This window comes from Choristoneura fumiferana, chromosome 15 (genome assembly GCF_025370935.1).
Source record: "Choristoneura fumiferana chromosome 15, NRCan_CFum_1, whole genome shotgun sequence".
Classification (NCBI taxonomy): domain Eukaryota; kingdom Metazoa; phylum Arthropoda; class Insecta; order Lepidoptera; family Tortricidae; genus Choristoneura; species Choristoneura fumiferana.
This window is the reverse complement of record NC_133486.1, coordinates 11,938,943-11,953,495: the sequence shown is the minus strand read 5'-3', so window position 1 is coordinate 11,953,495 and position 14,553 is coordinate 11,938,943. Positions and strand designations below refer to the sequence as shown.

The 14,553-nt window shown below is 39.4% G+C and overlaps 1 long non-coding RNA gene across 1 annotated transcript in view; it reads left to right on the top strand.

Annotated features, from left to right (window-relative positions):
* Positions 1–14,553, top strand: part of LOC141435628 (uncharacterized) — a 226,363-nt gene that overhangs the window by 69,230 nt on the left and 142,580 nt on the right. The window lies entirely within an intron of this gene.

The following is a 14,553-nucleotide window of genomic DNA, read 5'->3' as shown; positions in this document are numbered from 1 at the left end:
TAACTATGTATGTAATCCCAAATATTTTTGTTGGTGTACTATAGTAGGCTATCATCCCGAACATCAGTTTGATTTAAAGTAATTTTGGATGTATCAAATGGCGAGCCAAATATTTCATAAAAAACTTAAGAATATTTTGCATAAACAGAAAACCAGATTATTTGACAATTTATCCTTACATGTCGTCAGTAGAAAGAGACGTCATTCCCACAGCAAGCGCATGTTGTTTTCCTTCTGCCATAACCGCTACGACCTGGCCCTTCTCTACCGGAGACATTCGAGCCCCAGGCGAAGTGAGCCCGGGACACATGATGTTAGCGCCGCTGAGTACAAAACGGATGGCGCCTTTGTCGACCTGCTGCATCGGAAGGAAGAAGGGATCTAGAAATAAATGGTAGAAGTTAGATAACTATTTGACCTGACATTAAATTGCCACGTAAATTATGTGATCTAATAATGGATGATAATTTTAGAAACGCTTGAAACTTTTTTTATCGATAAGAATAACCTTCCTAATTAACAGAAAAAAATATCAGATTTTTAAGTAGCATAAATCAATTTAAAAAAAATGAAAGATTTTTCTTTACCACCAAATTACGACAGTCTTGTTGGTTACGGGTTGTTCCATAGCCCAGAACAAAAAATAAAAAAAAGAAGTTATGTATGTGTCTGACTCGTTTGTTTATGTTTTGATAGGTGACACTCTTTACCGATCCGGATAATACCAACATAGAAATACGGACCCTGTTTTTCATGTACACGCCCATAGAAACTGACATGAGCTTAGAAATTTGTCGTAGTCCGCTATCGTTGCCGGCAAAGAAAACTTTCATTTTTTTAAATTAATTGATACTACTTAAAAATCTGTCATTTTTCCTGTTAATTAGAAAGGTAATTCCTATCGATAAAAAAAGTTTCAAGCGTTTCTAAAATTTTCATCGATTCCCCGTTATACAGTCCATCCAACACAATGGATAATATGAAAATTATAATTTTTCATAAAACTTGTGGCCATATTATGTATTTCACATCTTTATGCATATGTAAAAGATCACATTAAGAAACTAAACTCAAAAGATTGAAATCGTAATACAAAATTAGTGTTTCGAGTTTAGATAATGCTCGACAATAATTATTGAAGTCAAATTACATGTTGAAGTCTAGTTCAAATCTCAATGTATGGAAACCACAAATTTAATTAGACTAATTTTTAACAAACGAGTTAATGCATTATGTTGTCTTACACTTATGCAAAAGCCTTAAAGTTGGCATCCAAGGTCCCTCACGGTGTCTGAAGAAGAGCAACTCTCCTGCACTGTTCACCATTATCTCGATGTGATCGTGACTAGAAAAAAAACATACGAATTAATTTCCGATAGTAGTACCTTATTTAATCGTATGGCGTAAAACATGAAACAATTACACTAAAGAAATAAACTACAAACTAGCTATAAATCCACATTCAGGGTCTCAAGCCACGACAATGTGTCAGGTGACAGATTGTACAGATCTCCAGGGGAGCCCGAGTATGAGTGTAGAGGGCAGCGCTGTCCAATGTGCTCCATAGTTTGAGCCTCTTCGCCGCATTCGCAAATTATTAAGTAATAAGTAGTACCTTCCTAAATTATTTTAAAACAACGTTGAAAAAACACTCTTACAGCAATTAATTCGAACTTGATCTTGCACACTACCGCTCAGCCGCTCACATCAAAAGTATCAAAAAAATATCATAGATGGCGCTAGTGATAAATAAATAAGATACGCCAAATAAGCAAGGAGAGGCAAGTGACCCCTCTAATTAGTAGGTAGAGTAGATCCTATTCAATAGAAGTAACCTTACACAATTTTCGAAGTCAGCCCAACTTAATAAAAGGGGACTGTGTAGCCTAGCCAATTAGTTTAGTATAATAAGTTTTATTAAATAGAAGCAGCGCGCCTTCAATGCGATTTAATTTACTTCAAAGTAACCTTTGGACGGTAAAGGCAGATATAACATACAAGAAGTACTGTTAGATACTTTTATAATCTGGGTAAGTACACCATATCCCACGAGCTCACTTCACATGCAGTCCCACTTACTAAGTAGCTCTGTAAATTATGTTTGCAATATTTTGCTCGATCCAGAGACGAGTGGAAGGAGAAGGGGAGGCTTTTGCCCAGCAGTTAGACACAGTATAGGCCAGTGTTTTTAGGGTTCCAGAGCCAAAATGGCAAAAACGGAACCCTTATAGTTTCGCCATGTCTGTCTGTCTGTCCGTCCGTCCGCGGCTTTGCTCAGGGACTATCAATGCTGGAAAGCTGTAATTTTGCACGGATTGTACATGTAAACTATGCCGACAAAATGGTACAATAAAAAAATCCATAAAATTTTTTTTTAGGGTACTTCCATAGACGTAAAGTGGGGGTGTTTTTTTTTTCTCATACAACCCTATATTGTGGGGTATCGTTGGATAGGCAGGGGGTCCATTCCGAAATAGTTTGAAAACCACTGGGTAGGTATAGACTGTATAAAAAAATATGTTACCATTTGACAATCCTGAAAGTGTCCTTCTTAGGCAGAACTTGGTCTATGTAGTTTTCAAGATGCGGGTACAGTTCCAGAAGCCTGGCTCTTATGCCCTTCTGTACCGAAGACTTGAGCTGCTGTGTGCCAGATATGCTCTCTTTCTCGTCGAATCTGGAATGAAAAAAAAACCGTAAATTGAAAGTAGGGAAGAGCCGTGAATGGAATAAGTAAGTTTCGAGGGTACTTATTATGCCAATTCTGTGGTGTTAAGAAAAAGGAGACGAGTCAAAAAAAATTGAAAAATTAGATTTTTGCACTCATTGGTTCAAAACACTATTATGTGTCACGGCAATTAGAACATGAGTCAATATATTTTTTTTTTTTTACTCATCTCCTTTTTCCTTAACACCACAGAATTATTGGCGTGATTGTATGAGTTTTATCGGCTAGACGGTGTTGAGAATTCAAAAGTACCAATTTTTATGTTTAGGCCTTCAGAAACACTGGAAGACTTTTTAATAGCTTTAATATTACCTACTTTTAAACTACTGTACTTTTTTGACAATTTTAAAACAGGCAAATAAGTTATTCTTGTAATAGTGCAAAAAACACCTTCGTCCCCGGCCCGGCAACTAATTACTAAGCTCTTACGCTATGCCTATGCATATCACACAGCAGTCACAAATAAGTGTCCCTGGCAAAGAAGTAAGAACTAAAAAGTCACAGACGTAACACATTCCGGTGCTAGTAACACAACGTTTGTGATCAAAAATTCTTACTCCTATGAGCCGGTGAGCTGACACGCATGTGTGTCAACAGAATTCGTAAATCCTAAAGGCTGGCATAGCGTAGGGCTTAGCGGAACGTTGCCTGAGCCGGAGCAGAAGGTGACGACTGACGAATAACGATCCACTAAGCTCTCGCGCTATGCCTACGCATATCCCACAGCAGTCACAAATACGTGTCACTAGCATAAAAAGCAGACGTTAAACAAAAGTCACATAATTAACGGCTACATAATATATTAGTTGCATTTGTTCAATTTTCTTGTAAGTAATAAATTGTAATGAAGGTACCTCCTACTTGCAAAAGGGAACTATATTTTCTGTCACTTAAATTTAGATTTGTCACTAAACTGCGATACCCTAATTATTATATCTATCCCTAAGAAATATATTGGTCATCAAATTAATCAAATCTGTATCCTAATTTATAGTTTGATCATCAAAATTCGATCACCAGAATAATAGATCTGTCACCTAATAAATAGATCAGTTCCTTAATTCGATGCTTCTACCTATTCTAATAAGGCAGGTCTGGTTAGGTACGACGACGAGCGAAGCGAGGAGGAATGTTAGGTAGAACTGCTACCCTCAGTGCGCAAGCCGAGCGAATTTTTAATTTATTTTTTAATTTATTACAATTATTACTTACATTTATTAGGTGATCAATAAAATCATACCCCTTGCAAAATAGTATTGATTCAGTTGGCTAATTATTATTATGACGCGCATAGGTACTGAACTGAAGTAGTGTCGCTTAGTAACGTACCTACAAAGAAATAAGTAGTTCAGCTCGAATACTAAACAGCTAGCGGGCGAAATAATTAATACCAATTGAATTAGCATAAGCGCTAATTATTATTCTTCGGACCAAACCTTCGGTCAACAAAATTCTGAAAGAACTTCAAACGTACTCAGGTTGCAAAAATTGCCTTGAATTTTAAAATACGTCTAACATCTGGGCACAGGCCCACGCGGGCCCAGTGCGGATTGGGAACTTCACACACACCATTGAATTTCTTCGCAGGTTTGTACAGGTTTCGTTACGATGTTTTACTCGACCGTAAAGCTCATGGTAAATTTCAAATGTTGAATTTCGAAAAAGTCAGAGGAGGTCACCGGGTTTGAACCCACGATCCTCTGCTTGAGAGGCCATAAGTCAAACCACTAGCTAGGCCACCACGACTATATACTTGTCATATCGTTTTAAAATTGTGTATCTAGGCACGCAGAAGCAGCACAAGGCAGCACACTGTCAGCTTATACCTTATCCAATTCTATAAATAAGTATACCTTATCCACTATAGTTCGGTAAAGTACAGACCTAAGTAAAATTACTTGTACTATTACTTATTCTGTGGTAAACACAAGGCTAAGTTTCTACCCCCTGGAGGCGCAAGCTTGTTAGCCACGATAACAAGACATTGCTATTTTATAAGTAGGTACAATTTCTCCATAGGCAAACGTCCAATGTACGTACTAAGTACACTAATACAATAGGCTTAAAGACCAACTTGCCTTACCTAGCCTCATCAGACTTTTTTTTTATTCAACTGGATGGCAAACGAGCAAGTGGGTCTCCTGATGATAAGAGATCACCACCGCCCATAGACACCTGCAACACCAGGGGGATTGCAGATGCGTTGCCAACCTAGAGGCCTAAGATGGGATACCTCAAGTGCCAGTAATTTCACCGGCTGTCTTACTCTCCACGCCGAAACACAACAGTGCAAGCACTGCTGTTTCACGGCAGGATTAGCGAGCAAGATGGTGGTAGCAATCCGGGCGGACCTTGCACAAGGTCCTACCACCTGCAGACTAACGTATTTCGAGCATTATTTTTTTATCTTCTAAGTTTCTACCAGATTCTCTCAGTTAAATTAAATACCTAACAGATTTATTTTTTGTTAAGCAGAGCACCTACGTCACGTTTAACGTAAACAAGGCCCGCCCCGCTCAATGTCATTGTATTACATTTACACGCGTTCGGCCTAGTCACGTTTTTATATTATCGTATTCCTATCGTAGGTGAATAACATACATGTTGAGCACAAAGTACATTGCTGGGTCAACATCAAACTGTAAAAGGCAGGCGCAATAAAACTCGACGTTGTAAAGAATTCAAGCGATATTATTGCGAGTGGAAAAATGGAAATGTGTGAAGGAATTCGGAATTGGTAAAGTCAGAGGCGAGCCAAGCGTAACGGACGAGTGGTATCTACTGTTTTAATAGTTCACTTCCAGTCAGTCTGAACTGGATAATATTTCAGATTTTGCTCCTGCAATACAATTAAAATACCTACAATTAAAAGTATTTCGAAAAATGTTGCGATTGTGAGCACGGTTATCTGACCAATTTTTTTATAGTACCTATTTACATGAGTACCTACAATAATTTAGTATAGTTTATAGTGTCCTATTCATAGCTTAAGACCATTTTTGTACACCCTCATTGACAAATAAACATTATTATTATTTATACAATATACAATATCGTAATTTCATTGGGCATTTTAGATAAGAAAACTGTAACTTTTTATTCGGTGATGTTTTTTGTTTTTATTGATGCATCGTTTATTTTTCCCGAACTTGGCTACGCACTTTAAGGTTTTATGCAGTGAACCCGTTCGCCCCGTTATGGTAATGAAATGAAGTAAGTAAACATTCTTATTTATTACCATAACATTACGATTTACGCGTACGACTTGCATGAATTGTTTACTAAAATATAAAATTAAACTTGAAATGACGTCTGTACCCTTAGTGTAAGTTCTCGGTTACAAGATACGTCTCGATCGCGTTCGCGTTAAAATCTCAATTTGTATGGAAACACGAACATCGCAAGCGTTCCGCTAGAGGCGCTGTTCGTGTTTGCATACAAATTGAGATTGGCAGGGAAAATGTTCAAAAATATAAGGTCAAAACAAAACAGGATTGTCGAAGGTATTAAATCGTAATAGTTAAACGATTGTGATAGTTAATTTTTTTACCAGTTTTTTAGAGGACGGAAATTAAAAAAATCACAACATCGCGTACTTTGAATCAACGTTAGCTTCATTAATCTTTAATACCTACTCAAACAAGTTAGGTAATTCGGCCACATAATACAAAATTAAGTTAGTTAGTACAACTTGATTGACAAAATAAATAAGTTTCATAGTTTTTAATTATCTATACATTAATGTAGGTAGTTTTATATAGTTAATAGTGTAGTAGGTATATCTTTATAGCGGTCCGAGCATGTCCGAGGGTTACCGATGGCGCTGGCGGAAAAACAGCGCTGAGGTCTACGGGGTGTTGGGTGTTGGATGCTGGGCTAGTGTTTCCTATTCACAACCGCAATAACATGTACTATCTTACTATCTATACTTTTGTACCATCAGCCAAATGTGTGGTCTACCACTACCACCCTACAGTTGATAATCGTTTGCGCTTGTCATAAAACAATAATGCCAATAGACGTGTCTGTCAACTTGAAAGTTCCACTTTAGTGACATATTCATTTCATAGGAAGTTGTTTAAAAATTGATAGACCACTTATTTGGCTGATTGTACCTACTTAATAACTAACATTGTTGGGTAGGTTAGGTAATGATTCGAGCGTTTCAATCGCCTCAATTTTCGTGGTCACATTTTTTGTGAATCGGCTGCAGAATTTGATGACATTTTCGAATATTTTTTAGACGCCCGTACCAACTTCTACTAGACAACCTGGAAACTGTAACAGCTAGATCTTCTACCATTTAGGTAAGTTTTCGAATAATTACCATGTTGTGTCTTGTAAATAAAGGTAGATATTTTCTTTCTTTCTATATAATACGGCTCGATCGAACCTATGCCATATTTTCATTTAGTGCTTTTTAACGGACAGTTTATCGCTGATCTAAATTTACCGCCACGTCTTCGAACGGGACCAATGTATATCGGTCAATATACCTACCTCCGTGTGCCTCCGTGACACACACTGGCGTTTAAAGGTCGAGGAAAGGGCAAATACGCTGCATTCTCCGCAAATTCCAAAAGAACAAACGGTATTGCTCTTTTTCAAAGAAACATCGTAAATTGGACACAGAGTTTGAAACAGTCCTATTGTTAAGATAACATTCATTTTAATACTCGGTTGTTATGAAAGATCTAAACTACTTCAAACCGATACCTGGTGCATTTACATAATGTAGGTAGGTACTTTACTCATTTTTTTTTCTATCCAATTAGTATAATGCTCATAGTCTTATGAAGGACAGATCTGTCTGTAGGTATTATTGGGAATTCTTCAGCTGGTCCCGATTATTGAAGTCTATCTGTCCGTCCGTCCGCGGCTTTGCTCAGGGACTATCAATGCTAGAAAGCTGTAATTTCACACGGATATTATGTAAACTATGCCGACAAAATGGTACAATAAAAAATTCAAAAAAAAATTTTTTAGGGTACCTCCCATAGACGTAAAGTGGGGGTGTTTTTTTTTTCTCTTCCAACCCTATAGTGTGGAGTATCGTTGGATAGGTTTTTTTAAAACCATTAGGGGTTTGATAAGACGGTTTTTCGATTCAGTGATTTGTTTGCGAAATATTCAACTATAAAGTGAAAATTTTCATGAAAATCGAGGCCCCCCCCTCTAAAATCTTAACAGGTGTGTAAGTGATGGGTCGAATAAAACTCGTAAATACGTAAAAATGGAAAAAAAAACTTTGTGCGTGTGAGCAGTTGCAGCTTAGCGTTCGCGAAGAGATCGTCTACATAAAGTCAAGTACCGACAATGTGTCGTTTTTAGCCTGCGCATACCCACCAAATTTTTTAATATATTTATTAATAAAAGAGGAAGCTAGATGGCGTAAAAAACAACAAATTAATCGTCGCATGAAAATATTAAAATTTAAAAACTAACTTAATCTAGTAAAATTTTAACAAACATTTACATAAAACATCGCGTCGCCTACAATTCCACCCCCTTAGTGATGATGACAGTCATCACTAGAATCCATTTGTGAGGAAAGCAGGGCGACGCGAGTCACCGGTCGTCGCAACGTGCCCGTGCGAGTGCGCACGTCCACTACGCGGATGCGTCCGTCATCCCCGGGGAGTGTCGCACTCACTACACCGTGCCGCCATGAGCCACGCTCTAAGTTTGGTTCCACAAGCAAGACATAGTCTCCTATACGCAAGGCCCTACGCTCACTGGTCCACTTTTGTCGCGGTAATAATGTGGGCAAATACTCTTTTAGCCACCGCGACCAAAACATATCCGTTAAGCGTTGAGCGATCCGCCACTGCTTTCTAAGCGATAGATCCACGTCTTCATACTTACCAAAAGAGGGGCCATTGGATGATGTACCTATCAAAAAATGATTAGGTGTCAAGGCCTCGGGATAGTTAGGGTCCATCGAAACATGGGTAATGGGACGACTGTTAACAAGGGCTTCTACTTCGGCCATTAATGTTGAAAGCGTTTCCGGTCGGGGCGCACGTTCCTTGAGTACGATCTTCAAGGCCGTTTTAAAACTGCGGACCATTCTCTCCCAGGCTCCTCCCATTTCTGGGCTCCTGGGGTATAAATCGCCATTCAATCCCCCTGACGAGACCGTCACTGCATAGTGCATCTCTGTTTAAGTCTTCGATGCTGCGTTTTATCTCGGAATCGGCTCCTCGTAGGTTAGTTCCATTATCTGAGTAGATAGTGGTAGGTGTTCCTCTACGAGCTATCATTCTTCTCAACGCCATGATAGTGGCGTCCGTGGTTAGGCTCTCCGTTATTTCTACGTGAACGGCACGAACAGTTAAACACGTAAATAACATTCCGTATCGTTTTTGCCTTCCACGACCAACCGTGACTTCCATGGGTCCAAAGAAGTCGAGACCAGTAAAGGTGAACGGCCGTCGGTTGTGCTGCAGCCGGGCGGGCGGAAGGTCGGCCATGCGCTGGGGCTGCGGGGCCGCGCGCCGATACTTGCAGAACAAGCATTGCGCTGCGACGGCACGAACAGTGGGTCGGAGCCTCAAAATCCAGTAGGCCTGCCTCAACTCATTCACCACCAGTTCATGAGCTCCATGAAGAGCACGTCTGTGGTGGTACTCCACGAGCAGCCTGGTCGTCCTATGGTGACCGTCAAGGATAACAGGGCGCTTAGTTCTCTCCGGGACACCGTCAGTTTTATCCACACGGCCGCCAACTCGCAGTAAACCGCTACTATCAAGGTAAGGCGTTAAATTTAGTAACCTACTATTTTTTAATAAAGGCTTATTTTGTTTAAGACACTCTATTTCGGTGGCAAAACAATCGTGCTGACTTTTTTTTATCAATAATTCCTCTGCCTGTTTTAATAATTCATTGTCGATTCGATTATTCTTTCGTTGACATTTACGAATAAAAAATAAAACCCTCACCGTTGTCATTAGTAATCGAATCCACGATGAACTATTATTCTCATCAGGTACCGCAAGTTCGGTGATTTGTCGCGTACTTAGGACGTTAACACATTTTTGCTCACAGATAACTTCATCTGTTTGCTTAGATGTTTTAATGTCTTTGGGCCACTTAAATTCAGGTTCCTTTAAAAAATCAGGTCCCTGAAACCATAAATCCTGAAAGTTCAATGGAGGCGCATCCTCTCTGGTGGCTATATCCGCGGCGTTCAGGCGCGACGGCAGGTGGCGCCACTCGCTCGCGACGGTCAGCTCGTCAATCTCGCCGAGCCGGTGCGCGACGTACGGCTTGTAGCTTCTGGGGTCGCTGCGTATCCACTGCAGTACAGTGCTAGAATCGGTCCAGAAGTACCGCTTGTCTGCCTTCACATCCTTATGTTCGCGCTGTATCATGCTAGCCAAGCGCGCGCCAAGTAACCCTGCTTGCAGTTCAAGTCTAGGTACAGAGACTGGGCGTAAAGGCGTGACGCGGCTCTTACTAGCGACAAACAAATCTTCACGCTTCCATCCGTACGTATAAAACGCCAATAACTGACTGCAGCGTAAGCTTGAATTGACGCGTCGTTAAATGTATGCAGCTCGGTACGCAAGGTTTTGGGCTCACTTACTACATCCTCCATGTCTGCGTAGCAGCCTGTCCATGGGCCTGAGTCAGCATAGCAGCGAGGAATGCGCAACGTAGCTAAAAGCTTTAACTCATTGAGCCACTTCACCCATTTCGTGTGCTCATCGGGCTGGATGCGGCAATTCCAATCTATACCACTGCGATGAACATTCTGAAATATTATTTTACTTTTAATAATAAAAGGAGACAAAAAACCATGAATGTCGTAAACAGACATAATAAGGCTAAGCATCTTTGCTTTAGTAGGAGGTTCACTTCCATTTAAAATCTCCTCAGGTATCCTATTAAACGACACTTGAAACCCAAACGTGTCATCGGATGGATGCCACATTAAACCTAAAGTGCGCTCAGTCGTATTCATGGATCCGTCCTTGAATTGGACAGCTGACTGCGCGAGCGCCGTGGTCGGTATATTATTTAAAACCTGTTTATCGTTACTCGACCAACCCTTATCTCAAATCCGCCACATTTATGAATATGACTAATTTCCTTCACTAATTTAATAGCGTTAGTCGCGTCAGTAGTCGAATATAAACAGTCATCCATATAATGACTATTTACTATAACTTGCACAGCTTCCGGGTACAAGTCCTCATACTTTAACGCATTTTTGTTTTTTACATATTGCGCGATAAATGGCGAACAACAACCGCCAAATATTAAACTTTGCATTACACAAATTTTAACGGGAGCGCGCGGTGATTCTTGCCACAAAAACCTAAAAACATGTTGGTCGCTCGGGCGAATTTTAATCCTCAAAAACATGTCTTTTATATCACCTATGATAACTACTTTGTTCTCGCGAAATCGAAACATTATACCCATTAGTGAATTATACAAATCAGGACCCGTAAGCAAGTAGTCATTTAGGCATGTTCCGTTCACCTTAGAAGCCGCGTCAAAACAAGGCGCAATTTACCGGCTTGTTAGGGTTCTGAACCCCAAAATGTGGTAGATACCATATGCGGTGAGCCGAGAGTTCATTTTCCTTTAGCTCTCGAGCATAACATCAGCAAACAATTTGTTTACCTCGTTCCTATACCTGTCTGCGTACGCGTCGTCTTTAAGAGTCGCAGCAAGTAGCGCTCAACTCCGCGTTGAGATCACGCGCTAACGCTTTAAAATGTTGTTGTTTCACCTAGAGTAAGACAGGGCGCTAGAAAGAAAGCAAGAGCGCGCTAGCGGGAAGGCGGAGCTAGAGACATGTCACAGTAACAATATTGCAGTAAAAATATCTTCATACAATGGTGAAATTATTGCAGTATCTAAGTAGAATATAACAGTAGAACATCTCCAGACCAAGATTATAATATATACAGCGCGGGAGGGCAGCTACCGGCTAGGATATTATTTGGCGTTCCAAAACGTAAATGTACATTACACTACACATTACGCTGTAAAACTTTTTTACTGCCATGGTGAGTACACAATTTTACGTCTTCACCTTGCCAGAAAGTGGTTTTACCATACGCATAGCGGGCGGTAAAACTCACATTATGGCCAGGTGTGGCGTAATAGTACATTATGTCTTAAGGGCGGTTAATAAGAAATTACGAACGAGAGTATTAGAAGCTCAAAGTCAAAGACTGAGGACTAGGTCGATGTTCATAATTATAGTACCGCCCGTGCGACTTACAATGTTTTCATCACATTTGCGAGTAAAATTGTATATGTGTTAAAGAAAAATATTATTGTTACAAAAATTGCCGATACCGCTGGTGCAGTTCTTGGCAGCGCCAGCTACCAGCCGCCCTCCGCCTCCCGCAGCATGTGCCTGACATGCGTGCACGAGGTCCTCCTGCTAGTCGTGCAGAACCTGCGCGCGCAGCAGTATTAGTACGCGCAACAACTCATAACGCCAAAAAAAGGCCCTTAGGTTTTATTAAGGACTGCAACCAAGTTAGCCTGCAGCTTACGACACTGTTTACGAGCAAGTGTGATGAAATAGTATATTGTACAACAAAAGCATAAAACGAGCAATTTTACCCGAGACGTTCATATAGCCACCCGAGCCACGGCGAGGGTGGATAGAAACGTCGAGGGGAAAATGGGCTCAATGCTAGAGTTTTACACTCTGCTTTTCACTTCGCTGCGAAGAAATGAAATAGCAATAGTAAAAATAAATGTTCACTTATTTTGTACCTTTTATTTTTCATGCTTTACTATATTAGTTTTATTGATTTATTTCATCGATTTGATTGATTTTTAGGTGTAAAAAAATAAAAAATATGTAGAAACTCTTTTGTTTGTGGTTTCACACCTTGATTGCCTTGACCTTAGACGAGATTCTACTTTATGCACCTAGAGCATAAAAGTTATTGTATGTTGCCTAGATGCAGCATGAACACGCACTTTACGAGCATGAGAAGTGAAATAGTCGATTGTACAACAAGAGCATAAAACGAGCCATTTTACGACGTTTACGATTTTTAAGACGTTCGTTCCGGTACGGCGAGGGTGATAGACACGTCGAGGAAAAATGGGTTTAATGCTCGAGTTTTACACTGCTTTTACTTCGATTAATTCGAGAAATAGCAACAGTGGAAACAATGGTTCACTTACTATGTTTCTTTTATTTCATGAATTACTATATACATAATTCTATTTTTTTATTTATTGATTTTATTTTGATTGATTTGGTTAATTTTTAGTTTTATATAAATAAATAAAAAAGTTAAAAACTTTCTGTTTGTGGCTGGTTGACACCTGATTAGCTTGGTCTTAGACAAAGATTTTATTTTATGCACTAGAGCATAAAAAGTCATTTTATGTCGCTAATCTCAGCATAAAAAACGAACTTTACGAGCATGAGAAGTGAAAAGTATAATATTCTATAGACTACAACATCAACTTGATTGGACACATTGAAGATTGGGTGTATTGAATAAAATAAAAAGTCATACAATATTTGTTTTATTTATTTTAATACATACAAGTATGAAAATTCGCTTATTTTAAGAACTCTCTCGTATCGGTAACTTTCTAGGTAGACGCGGATCTATAATTTTCAGGTAGTATGCATTCCATGTAAAATTTTCTCAATTTATTTAATATGCTCTCCAGAATCCTGTATCCTTTCGATTTTTTCGAATAATATGCCTTTTGGAGTCCCACACCACGAAGATACAGTAGCTTTTTTTTGTAAATATTTAACTGACCTTGTACTTATAAAAGTAGTGTGATTTTGCTTCGTTTTATTTTCTGAGGATCACTTTTCGTCCAACACACAGAAGTAATTTTTTTCTTTAAATAGCTTCTGTTGGCGTCATATTTGCCGCCGAAGCTGGGCATTTGATCTCCACAATTGTTTCTTCGCTATGACTCCGTCGGACTCGCGCCTAAATACTGGTGTTCCTCGGGATGTATAACCCACAAGGTGAATACTTGCACTCCTAGTCAGCTTTCAGTCTCTTTTAAAGCGATGGGCTCATTCTCATTGCCGTATCTAGTAGCATCGCTACCTTTAAAATGCTATATAAGAGTGTTTTATTAATATTTTTACACAGCGTGGCAGCTCTTCTCTTACATAATTTGACCAAACACTGACGCAGTAAGGCGTATTTTCGTTGTTTGATCCATTCAGGGTTCGTTGCCTGCCCAACGGTATCTTTTTGGATATTTTCAAGTTCTATTTTACTTTTGAAAAGTCTGCTAAGAGTGCTTGTTTTCTTTTTCGTAGTGCTCAACTTCCATATCTGGTTTCTTTTCGATATCACCGTAATGTTCATCGGGTCCCTGCGATACGTTTTCTTCGTTTGATTTTTGTCTTGCTTGATTTTCTTTTCGCCTTTTCTGCCTGCCTCTTCTCATACTTCTGCGTGTAAGTCCCCAGTTCTTCATTTTTTGTTAATACTTTACTCATGGTTGCTACAAGACTCCCGTGTTTCTTTTTGTAGCAGCTGCGTAGCAACGGGACTCATAAGATCCACGAAGGAGTAATTTATTCGTTTGCTTCCTATAAATTTTGCGATTAGTGCATTAAACTGCTCAACAATATTGTTTGTTTGCCCATAAGGAGACTTTCGGCATTGTTTAAAATAGGACTTATAGCGGTGTATATGTCATACCACAAGCCACAATCTTTCATTTGGCCTATGAAGTTTTCTTCGCCTGGTTTCGGCCATTACAAAAATATGTTTTGCAGTTGGCATGCTCACCAAAAACGTGGCAGCCCGTTTCGTAGTCTTTTTTTAATTCATTTACTTTCTCATAAAAGTTTT